The following is an 11,593-nucleotide window of genomic DNA, read 5'->3' as shown; positions in this document are numbered from 1 at the left end:
CCGGTACGTCCAGGTTACTGAGTCTGCTCCTCCGTACGTCTCTCGCTGTCCGTCTCTGCGTCATTTCTTCACTCGTCGTTACATTTACTTGCCACAAAGATCATTATTCTATCTTTTTTATCCCTTTTGTTTTGTTCTTGGCTATGGTAAGGAAATAAAGCAAAATGACAAATAAAATAGATAAACGAGAACCTTCCGCAATGTTCTGTTTCTAGGTTCCCAGACACTTTATTTATTAGCTTTAGAATCGACGTAGCAGGCATGTGTTTTGTGTTTAGCAGGGTTACGGTGGACAGCATTAGCATATAAGCAACAATGGACCGCTTGGAGCTGCTTTGTATATGTCGGCTCGTCTTTTGTAGTTCTCTTGTTTTCCTATGTACTTATGTTTCTGTTGTCTGTTACTCAAGTCGGTGTGTTGCCAGTTAGTCTTGACATCACTTCAATCCCTCAGTCCCTGTTGGTCGGTTTACAATCACTCATGTCAAGTTCTCGAGTCCCAGTAATCAGATCCTCATTCCCTCCAATCAGTCGCTCTGGCTGTGGGCACCGTCACTCCATGCAAATTTAGTCACTCGAGCAACCCTTTCTGTCCCTCCAGCAGCCACTCGCTCACTCACTTGTCCTCGCCACCAACACACTCGGCGTCACTCACTCACTCAGTCACTAGTCACCCCCGCAACTTACTCAGCTTGCTCTCGGCTCTTGGCGTATATCAAGTTACTTCTCGCCTCTGTTGTCCCTCCGCTCCGCTTCGTCAATATATTTTTGTTAAACTCTTGCGGCATTCTATTCTTGCTGCAGACGAGGCTGACGTCACCCGTTCTTGCGTTACGCTGTGAGTCACACTCTGCGTCAGCTCCGGAGGGTGAGCACCACGGCCGGGGTGAGTGTGGTCGTGGTGCCGCCGTTGTACTGTCGTGGTGTACTCAGCTGTCGTGGCCGCCGGGAATAAAGCAGCTGATCGTAAGGTAAACAAAGCCGACAGGTCCACACAGCTGGCAGGTGTAGCGGAGGGCAAGGCATTATCTGGACACTGTTTTAACGCCCCAGATTACCCGCGGGGAAGATGAGCGAGAAGAAGGAGGCCTTATGCCCGCCAGACCACACGCACGCACACGTACACACACACGCCCGGCGCGAGAGAAATTAGTGTTTGTTTGGGGTTTAGTCACCCTCGCGCAACCCGGCTCATCTCAACTTCCGGTGTTAGAGGTCTCAGGCGGCACTTAGTTGGCCATTACCTGCTTGAAAACGCGCGGCCTGTTACGTTATAATTCTCACCTGCAAGTTAAATTAATCTGAAATTTGCTAGGATTTACTTTTTAGCGATGTCTACTAATCATGGACTTTTGTGAATACGTATGGCTAAACTCAGCCTTGAGGTGATGGAGCTGACTTCCATACGGCATCCAAGAGTGTTAATAGACTTAATTAACATCACCTGTCCTGTGCAGGTTCCGTAAGCGTGTGTCCTTAATCCTTGGAAAAAATGCTGTACGTCTTTAGAAGAAATGCGGCTATTATAAACACATTAAAAAAGAAAAATATCTCCGTAAGCTCATTTAGATAACGCTTATTTCCTAGCCACACTTTTTTTTCTGCAAACAGTCACCGCACATCACCAGCCTCCACCTCATCACCACCTGACGGAGAGTAATTTACAGCTTAACACAATCCCTCACCAGATATCCTCTCCGGCAGCCGCTCACATTAATCTAAGGCGCCTTAATCTCTCCATCACCAGTCGGCGGATCATGTCTCACCTCCACATTCCTCGCAGATTCTTCCGCCACCATCCTCCCGCATTCCTCGGCCTTGTCTCCTCACCTGTTTGTTACCTACGACGCTCAGGTTCCTAATCAGCCCAGGTAGACAATCCCTGGGGTGGCATGATGATTGGAGAGAGAGAGGGAGAGGGAGAGAGAATGGGAAGGAGAGGAAAAGATGCATTAATTTGTCTTTTTTTTAATATCACTTTCATTCCACCTCCTTTTCCTCGTCCTACTCTTTATCATCTTCATCTTCCACGTAAATCTCACACCCTTGCTTCTCTACTATCCTGGGCTCTCACGGCTCTCAAACTCCACCCCCCCCTTCCCTCTCCTCCTACCCCTGACTCTCCATCCTTTCATCCTTGTTTCCTCTTAGACACTCTCCAACCTTCAGCGCTTCTCTTGCTCTGTATATTTTATTTCCTTCAGTACTTCCTCTGCTTCCTATTTCCTTTCCCACAATCCTTTCCTTACTATAAATGAAGGCTCAGTATATAATTGTTTTTTATATATTTCTTTCATAGTCAAGGGTAAAGCATGCGGAGTGTGTGACGCTGTATGGTGCAGAATAGCTATATAATCCGGCACAAATATGAAGTTCGCTTGCGTGGGGCGTGAATCTTTCCAGAGCGATGCTACATCACTCCCAATACATCACTCTTGTCGGAATTATAAGACCTTTTCACTTCTAACATCAGCTATTTCTAAAGGTCAAAAAGGGGGTCAGTTGGGTTCTAATGAGTGTTTCTTTAGGTTAACGGTACAGAGGAAGGGTCAAACTAACACCAGGGTCATACAACTACTCCTGTAAATGCCCACATCTCCCACGAAAGCCTTGTCAAGTATGTGTTCTTGGGCGGCGGAATGTCTAATAATACGACCCTCTGTGTCTCATAAGTCAGCTACGTACTATATGAAATTGTGTATCAGATATTCTATAGAGATTAAAAAAGATTTGCCAGCGCTATGGCCCTGAAACTCCCCGAGCAGGCCCAACCAACTGGACTTTATAGTGGAATCCTTTAGCATTCTCCTCCACTCTCATGCCCTTCTCATGGCCTTCCTCAAACCAACCTTCCTTGTCCCCCAAACCACTGTAATTCCTCTTACCTATTCCTGTTCTCCATCCCCAGCCCCCCCATCCTCAAGATTCCAGTTCGACAGGTAACATTATCTGATATATGGTTTGTTTTCTTTGATTTCGTGTGTGTGTGTGTGTGTGTGTGTGTGTGTGTGTGTGTGTGTGTGTGTGTGTGTTCAAGAAAAGCGCTCTTGTAGTTGTTGTTCCTTCCCCCTCCTCCTACTGTTCCTCCTCCTCCTCCTCCTCCTCATTTTACACCTTGCTGTCTGCTAGATCCTCTCCCTCTATTTTGTTCTTTTAATCTTTTACTCCTCATTCTCTTCTCAGGGCAATTTATTATTATTATTATTATTATTATTATTTTTATTGTTGTTGTTACTTATCAATATTTATCACTATCATCATCAGCAGCATCAGTTTGAGTCCGGGAGTTCAAAGTATGGATTTCAGACCTTGTTTACTTAGTGCATGTTGCCTTGTGTTTATCTTCTAGTGTCATGATTTTGTTTGTCTCACTCCTCTCTTCATTTTGGTATCATCCTTGCAACTCATCGATCCACATTCCTTCTCCTCTATTATCTTAGGTTCCTCATCCTTGTTCTTGTTGTCGATGTCCTTCGCCTCCTCCCCTTCCTTCCCCCTCCTCCTCGTCCTCGTTCTCCTTATCTCCTCCACTTACTCTAGAAGATAACTCTCGTCCTTCATTCTCATCTCGCCTTTTACCCCCCCCCCCCCCTTCTCATTATTATATCTTCCTCATCCTCCTCCTTCAAGCATCATCACCCTCATTACCTCCTTGTCCTTAACCTTATTCTTCTTTTCCTTTGCAGTGCCGATGAAGTTGATCTAGCTGCGCATTCTTCCCTCCTCCTTCTACCCCGCCTCCTCCTCCTAGCCCTCCTCTTCCTCCTCCTCCTCCACCTCCTCCTCCTGCACCACCGAGAGAGGCCTGCCGGGAGTCCCTAATGCAGGTATTTAATTAGTGTACATTTTTCTCATATTGTAAGGTTGATAGTTGATAATCCTGCTTTTAATTTCTTAGTGCGTGCTCTGTTCAGTAAATTGTTGCGAGTGTGTCAGGAAAGATCTTTTGTATTATATGTTCGTGTGTGTGCGTGTGTGTGTGTGTATTGTTAGTTTATCAGGCGTGTGGAATCTTATTTTGCCTGCTGTTGCTGATTTTGTTTTCCTTCACTTTATATGGTTTGAAAAAGTATTAGATTCCACAAGATCCACTAGAGAGCTAAGTTGTGAAGTTATAGTTGTGTTTATGTATTATTCTTTCAGAGATATTTAGATTTTTTTACTTGCAGCTTTTCTTTTTCCCGATCGCTAGAAGCATGATATTTTTTGCAAGCTGTATAGATAGGGAGAGTACAGGTGGAATGGAATGGAAGGGAAGGGAAGGGAAGGGAAGGGAAGGGGGAAGGAAGAATACGAAGAAAAGAAAACACATCACATCGCTAAAAAACACTTAAATATCAGAACTTGTGGTAATATTTTAAGCTGAAGAGATAGGGCACGTAAAGTTGGAATGGAATGGAATGGAAGGGAAGGGAAGGGAAGGGGGAAGGAAGAATACGAAGAAAAGAAAACACATCACATCGCTAGAAAACACTGAAACATTAGAACTTGTGATAATATTGTAAGCTGAAGAGACAGGGCAAGTACAGGTGGAATGGAAGGGAAGGGAAGGGAAGGGAAGGGGGAAGGAAAAATACGAAGAAAAGAAAAACACCTCGACCTCCACGACCATAACTTATCCACCGCAAGCACCGCCACCAACGACATCATTAAACTCACGCATAAAATTAAGATCATAATCACGCCTGTCACCACCACTCATCCCTCAGTGCCGATTCTATTACTACTTTTCCTACTACTACTTTTCCTCCTACTACTACTACTACTACTACTACTACTACTATACCACCACCTGTTAAATCACCACTTCTGCTTTCCCTTCTTTCCTAAATAAGGCGTTCAGACAGCTATTCCAGTTACTCATTAGCAGGCAAAGCGAAAAGAAAATGTCCGCTCGGTAAAAATGCGTGAGGGAGGAGCTGAATAACTGCCTCCGCGTCTGCCTTCTGTCTGTTCCGAGGAGTCCCGCGTGTCAGGTCCCGACGGCCAGCGGGAGGCACTTTTGGGTCCGTGAAATCGATCCCAAAGCAAAGAAAATAAATCGAAAAATATTGCGAGTGGTGTAGCGTTACTCTTCTTCGAACGGGCTAGTTGATCCTCATTCGTTCCTCTGCGTTTGCTTTTCAACGTTTAAGCTTCTGTAACCTATTAAGAGGTGAAGGAAAGGGAATTGAAATGTATATGAAAGTTTACTACACGTCTTAGAACTGATGAAATATACTCGATTTTATTTGTCTGTGAGTGAGAATTTGCTACATGACTTGATCCTTATTCGTTCCACTGCGTTTTCGTTTCAATGTTTAAGCTTCTTTAAAGTGTTTGAAACTGAAGGAAAGGGAAATGATATGTATGTCGAAGAACTAAGGAAATATTAAGACTTTTTTTTGCATGAGTGGAAGTTTACTATAATAGGTATAAATCTGAGTATTACATTGTTATCGTAAATTTTCGGAAGAGAAGCTAATTTTCGAAAGCAGTATCTCTTCTGTGCGTTGAGGAAGGTTCCTGGAAATCACTGTGTTTTTCTGCTTTCTGTTTGTCCTCCATATTCGGTTCTGTTTGTGCATGTCCGTCCGTCTGTCTGTCTGTCTGTGTGTCTCCCCGGCCCGGGAACTACTTACCTTCCCGCCTGCCTTCCTGTGCGTCTGGCTGCGTGTCAACTGGGTCTTCTTGCACTCCTTATCAAGCCTCACGCGCACCTGCTCCTTCGTTTTGGCTTAATTTAGCTATCTAACTTTGTATTTGTTATCTCTGTTTCGTTTTTTGTTATTTGCGTTCCTTTCTTTACTGAGAGTTCTATATTATCCTTTTGTTTCAGCTATTCTCCTTTTATCCTTTTGTAATGGTTTCTTTTCCCTTCTCTAGTTTCTACAATAGCCTCGTATTATCAATTGTTTTATTATCTGACTTTGTATTTGCCACTTTCCCTCTTTTCATTTTTTTTTCATTGTTATCTCCGTTCCTTTCTTCTTCAACTGAGTGTTCTAGCTTATACTTTTCCTCCAGCTCGTCTCCTCCTTCTTCAATGTTTTCTTTTTCCTTCTATTATTTCCTTCATGCATCTCGTGTTATCAGTCGGTTTATTACTTCCTTATTCTTGCCGTCTCCCTTTGTTCACTACTTGAGCTCTTCTCCTCTTATCATTTTTCTTCAGTGCTTTCGTTTTCCTTCTTCTCTTTTCTCTACGTATCGTGTTATCAGACGCTGTATGCTTCTTCATTCTTGCCGTCCACCCCGTCGTTCACTTTTTGAGCTCTTCTCCTCTTATCATTTCCCCCAGTGTTTTCTTTTTCCTTCTTCTCTTTTCTCTACGTATCGTGTTATCAGACGCTGTATTGCTTCCTCATTCTTGCCGTCCTCCCCGTCGTTCACTTTTTGAGCTCTTCTCCTCTTATCATTTTTCCCCAGTGCCTTCTCTTTCCTTCTTCTCTTTTCTCTACGTATCGTGTTATCAGACGCTGTATTGCTTCCTCATTCTTGCCGTCCTCCCCGTCGCTAACCTGTTGATTGCTTCACTTACCCGCGCACCGCCTGCCTTCCGCGCGTTCCTCTGCCTCTCCTCCTAAGAGTTATGACAATATCTGTATCGGGTTGCACCTTCTTCCCTGATTCGTCTGTCTAAAAAAAAGCACATGCATTTTTTTTTGCCACTTTCTTTTAAGTTATTTTGTGCACTTGTTTCCCTTACTCGTTCTTTTTAATCGTCGAGTAATATTTTACGTAATCTATCAATTATTATTTATGTATATGTTCACTTTTTTCCTACATTTTTTTTTTCGCTTTCTCATTCTGTTTTACATCTTTGAAGTTATTTTTCGCTCTTGTTTCCCTTACTCATTCTTTTAATTGTCTAATAATATTTAGGCAATACATCAACTATTATTTATGAACTTGGTTTTTTTTTAAACTTCATTTTATTAGATTTTTAAAGTGCACATTTCTGCTTCTAATGAGCTAGGACAGAAGTCAGTTTTTAGGTTCATCTGATTTTTTATATCGCTATTTTTATTCGCTGATACACCTGAAAGCTATGTGCCACCCTGCCGGCCCACCTACCTGCCTGTTTGCTTGCCTGCCCGCCCGCTTGAATGCACACCTCCGACCTACCTTTTCTGCCTCACTCACCTGGGCTTTAATGACTTCCCTGCTCACCTGTCGCCCAGCTTATCTTATCGTGGCCTCCGTGTCTGGCTTCAGGTGTGCGTGTGTTATTTTATTATTTTATTTAATACTATTTTTATTTATCTATTTATTTTTATTTATATATTTTTGTGTGTGTTATTTGCTCATCATGGAATTCGACAAGGGGAAAAAAACTGTACCTCTACATAGAATAAATGAGAGAGAGAGAGAGAGAGAGAGAGAGAGAGAGAGAGAGAGAGAGAGAGAGAGAGAGAGAGAGAGAGAGTGTGTGTGTGTACGCGTGTGCGTGCGTCCGTGTGTGCGCGCTCGTGTGTGTGTGTGTGTGTGTGTGTGTGTGTGTGTGTGTGTAATTCACCACGGCCTGATCGCGAGTTGGACTCGTAATCGCCAGCAGGTACCCTCCCGACTCTCTGGGTACTGCCAGGACCTCACACACCACACACCCCATCCCCCTTGCTCAAGGGGGGACAGTAACCACTCCTAGTCAACTGGAAGAATCCGGCCTGAGCGGGCTCGAACCGCCGCCCTGTCAGACCGCGAAGCCTGGCAGCGCAGCGCTCTACCAGTTGCACCACGAAGAGGTGTGTGTGTGTGTGTGTGTGTGTGTGTGTGTGTGTGTGTGTGTGTGTGTGTGAAGTGTCGTACCCAAACACACACACACACACACAGAGGTGGCCTTTGATTTAGCAGGTTTTGCATCGGTAGTATCAGGATGCTGGTAAGGTTTATTTATTTATACTGACGTCATTATCATTATTATTATTATTATTATTATTATTATTATTATTATTATTATTATTATTATTATTATTATTATTATTATTATTATTATTATTATTATTATTGTCACAAGTAAACACACGCACATACAAAAAATATACTTGTGGGCTGGGAGGATATCTTGGCTGGGGAATAACTGCTCACCAAAGTAAACGAAAATCAGCAGTGTCTTCATGGAGGGCTAGGAGGCGGAGTTGAAGAGGTAATTACGAGATAACCGTTATTGTGGAGAGAGCGGCACGCAGCGAAGCAATGGTGAGCGGTGAAGGCGGACAGAGTGAAGTGTGATTTGTTGGGCACTGGAGGTTGAGAGTGAGGGAACGGTGCAGTCAGCTAAGATAAGTCATGTCATGTACTAAGTAATTTATAGCTATCACCGTCCTTCTTCCTTATTTTAATTTTTCATTCTCTAACATCTCATTCGCAAGGAAGCTGATAGTTATTTTATAGGCCAATTGTTTACAAGATGAGAAGGTTGAGGGTGATGAGATAAAATGGTTTGTGAGGATGAGATGGTGAAGATTTTGAGGTTGAATTGGGGTGGTTGAGGTTATTGGGTAAGGATGATAAGAGAAGTCACATTATAGGCTGAAGATGGTGAAGACTTTGGGGTTGAGTGATTGTGGTTGAGGTTGCTGAGTGGGCAGGGTGATGGTAGACTGTATGAGGAGGGTAAAGGTGGTGAAGTCTTTGAGCTTGAGTGAGGGTAGTTTAAGTAGCTTGGTTAGGGTGTGAGAGTAATGAAGACTTTGGGGTTAAATGAGGGTGATTGAGGTTGCCAAGTGAGAGGGGTGATATCAGTAGGATTGTTGGGTGAAGGCGGTGAAGTCTTTGGGACTGGGTGGGGGTGGTTAAGATGATGGGTGAGGTGGTAGCCGAGGGCCGTGGGCGGGGTTGGCGGCGCGGGGTCGTGGGAGTGATGGGTTGAAGGCTGGCGGCAGGCTGGGAGGGGCAGGGAGGGCGATGGAAAAGGCAGAGGATGAGTCGTCTTAGTCTCTAGAAGCCTCGTAACTTCCTTTTGAGGCTTCGTTAGCGGACGGGCGGGGTCAGGGATGTTGTGTTCGGCCTTTCCTGTTTCGAAACACTTGGCGTCTCACTGGCGCTAAGCGAAGCGCACACTGATCGCGTCCTTGAAGTCATCGAACTCCGAATCATAAGTACCTTCTTCGTAGCTCAAAACTGATAAAAAATGTAAATGGCAAAGGGACCATGGCAGAAAAGGGTCGTCGTTGAAGCAGTAAGAACAAATAAATCACCGGTCTCCTTCACAGAGTTCAGAATATCACGTGACAAAGTAATGTCACAAAAATAAACACTGAACGTCACTTATCATCAAGACTGGTTTATGAATACATACATAAATAAGTAACTGAGCCAATCGTCATAAAACAGATAAAGCCACTTGAGCAATGAGTTTTATGATGATATTCTTTTATCGTAATAATAAAAATAATATATTAGACATTATTATTGAAATTTTTAACAGATCGGAAATTCCTCGCAGTCATGTCGTTAGTAAGACCCGGAGACACTTGCTGTTGCTCAAAGGTTTGGGCCCACGTGAAAGTGTCTACTCGTGCTAACTTTACAGGCTTCTACTTGCATACATATTTATTTTTAACCATGAGCTCTTTCTATTCGTGTGATCTCATTTTTTTAATTCCCTCCCTGACTGCGATATTTGAGATAACGTTTTATAATTTTTTTTTCCGTTTCCCATTTTTTCATAATACAAAGCGATGTTCATTTGCTGTGATGTGTCTTTCCGCAGTATCACTTTCGCTAATTTCGCTACAACTTTTATTTCAATTTCGCTTTTAGTCTTCATTATTATTCCTATTACCATGATTAACTTACAACTCTTCACCACAATCTTTTACACACACCGCCCCTCAGCGGCCCTGCAGCTGTGAGGCGTTAATGAAGTTTTTATGAATTTCTCACACGATGTTAAGTCACAGGTGCTGCAAACCCTCTCGACGCCCTACTCCTCCAGCCCCACTTAGTTTTCCTTCCTGATCTCTCTCTGGCGCTACTGCTGCGCTAATAACAAGGTGTTTAATGTAGTTTATTTTCCATTTTCTTCCTATGTCTCTTGGAGGAATATAATATTTTTGTATGTGTGTTCTGTTTGCGTATTTTCTTTTAGTTTTTCCTTGTGTGGTGAGTCAATCCCGTTATCTTTTATTCCCACACGTTCTCGTTGGCACTTTTTTCTTCCTCACTAACGTTTGCCAGACACGTTCTTTTTCTCACGTACTCTTCTCGTTCGTACTTTTTTTTTCTCGTCGGACTGTTTTCTCACACAACCCTTTTCACGCATTCCCTCCCATCTTCATCTCCCTCATCCCATTATCACCTTCCATTTCTCTCCCCTCTCTCAAACTCGTCCATCTCCACCGCTGTTTATCTTCCTACCCTCCCCCTTTTTCCCTTCCTTCTCTCCTTATCTCTATGCACGGACTCCTACCCCATACCAGAACAATCTCACTACTCTCCATCCCCCATAACCTCCTCTTCGCTTCTTGCCTCTCTCCAACTTCTCTACCGGCATATGACCACAGATGTTGCGCCGACTAAACGAAACTTTCCAACTCTTTTCCAACTTCTCAACACCACTGTTTCCTCCGGGCATTCATCACCTCCTCCTTAATACTTCGTCGCCTCCTCACTCAAGACTCTTCATAATCGGTGCCAGGAGAGACCCACGAACACCTCATTACGCTGCGTCCCGTCAAAATATACACGGGAGTACTTGCAGCTTGGGTCCATTACGCTTAGGTTGTGGTGCTGTTTGTATGCTTAGCTTCTCGCTGCCGACCACCCATACTTGGCTACCATGAATTTATATGTTGCTACTTTAGATACTTAGGATTTTTTTATGAGTACTTTAACATGTGTACATAAATTTGCCCCCCGGAGCTTTGTGCGTGTGTGTGTGTGTGTGTGTGTGTGTGTGCGTACAGGTAAACGTACAGGTGAGGTATATGTGCCGTGTAGAGACTTTTTGGCAGTTTATTATTCAGTGTCCTTGAATGTTGAGGCTTATTGGTGCGTCTCTTCGTTGACCTTGATGATGAGGAGGAGGAGAGGGACAGGGGAGGGAGGAGGTTGCTTAAATTTTACCAGGACAGCGCCGTGAATAAGGGCCGTGAAATTTTAAGTATATATTTTGATGAACTTTACCGGCACAGCTGCTTCGTGCATGTTAAAAAGCTGCTCTGTTTGACGTAACCGGGATACTTGGAAATTGTTATAGCTGGGCCTCGGCCTCGTCACACATAACACTATCTTGCCAGAGCCTTAGAGACTTTTGATGTAAGCTGCGCGGCGTGTGTGTGTGTGTGTGTGTGTGTGTGTGTGTGTGCGCGCGCGTAAGGAGCTGCGTGGGAAGAGTGAGTGATTGATTGCCGAGGATAGACTTAAAAGATAAATGTCGAAAGAGAAAATATATAGGAGAGAGAAGCATTGAAGTCAGCGAGTCATTCCAAGTTGTACGGTTGGAGTAACTTAAATTAGTGCCATATTCTTTCAACATTTCAGTCCCCAGGCACACATGTTTGACAAGGCTATCGTAGGAGTTGTGGGGATTTCCTGGGGTAGTTTTATGACCCTGGTGGTAGTTCGACTCATCTTCTGTACTCTGATGCGAAAGAGAACACGCATTAGA

At 43.8% G+C, this 11,593-nt stretch overlaps 1 long non-coding RNA gene across 1 annotated transcript in view; it reads left to right on the top strand.

Moving 5' to 3' along the window:
* LOC126987899 (uncharacterized) overlaps nt 1-11,593 on the top strand; it is a 380,175-nt gene that overhangs the window by 43,485 nt on the left and 325,097 nt on the right. The window contains exon 3 of the long non-coding RNA XR_007741271.1: nt 3,687-3,827. This is a non-coding gene — a long non-coding RNA (uncharacterized LOC126987899). The remainder of the gene's footprint in view (nt 1-3,686; nt 3,828-11,593) is intronic.

The sequence above is a fragment of the Eriocheir sinensis genome, chromosome 67 (genome assembly GCF_024679095.1).
Source record: "Eriocheir sinensis breed Jianghai 21 chromosome 67, ASM2467909v1, whole genome shotgun sequence".
Taxonomy (NCBI): Eukaryota; Metazoa; Arthropoda; class Malacostraca; order Decapoda; family Varunidae; genus Eriocheir; species Eriocheir sinensis.
Note: the sequence above shows the minus strand (reverse complement) of the source record. Positions and strands in the feature narration are given on the sequence as shown.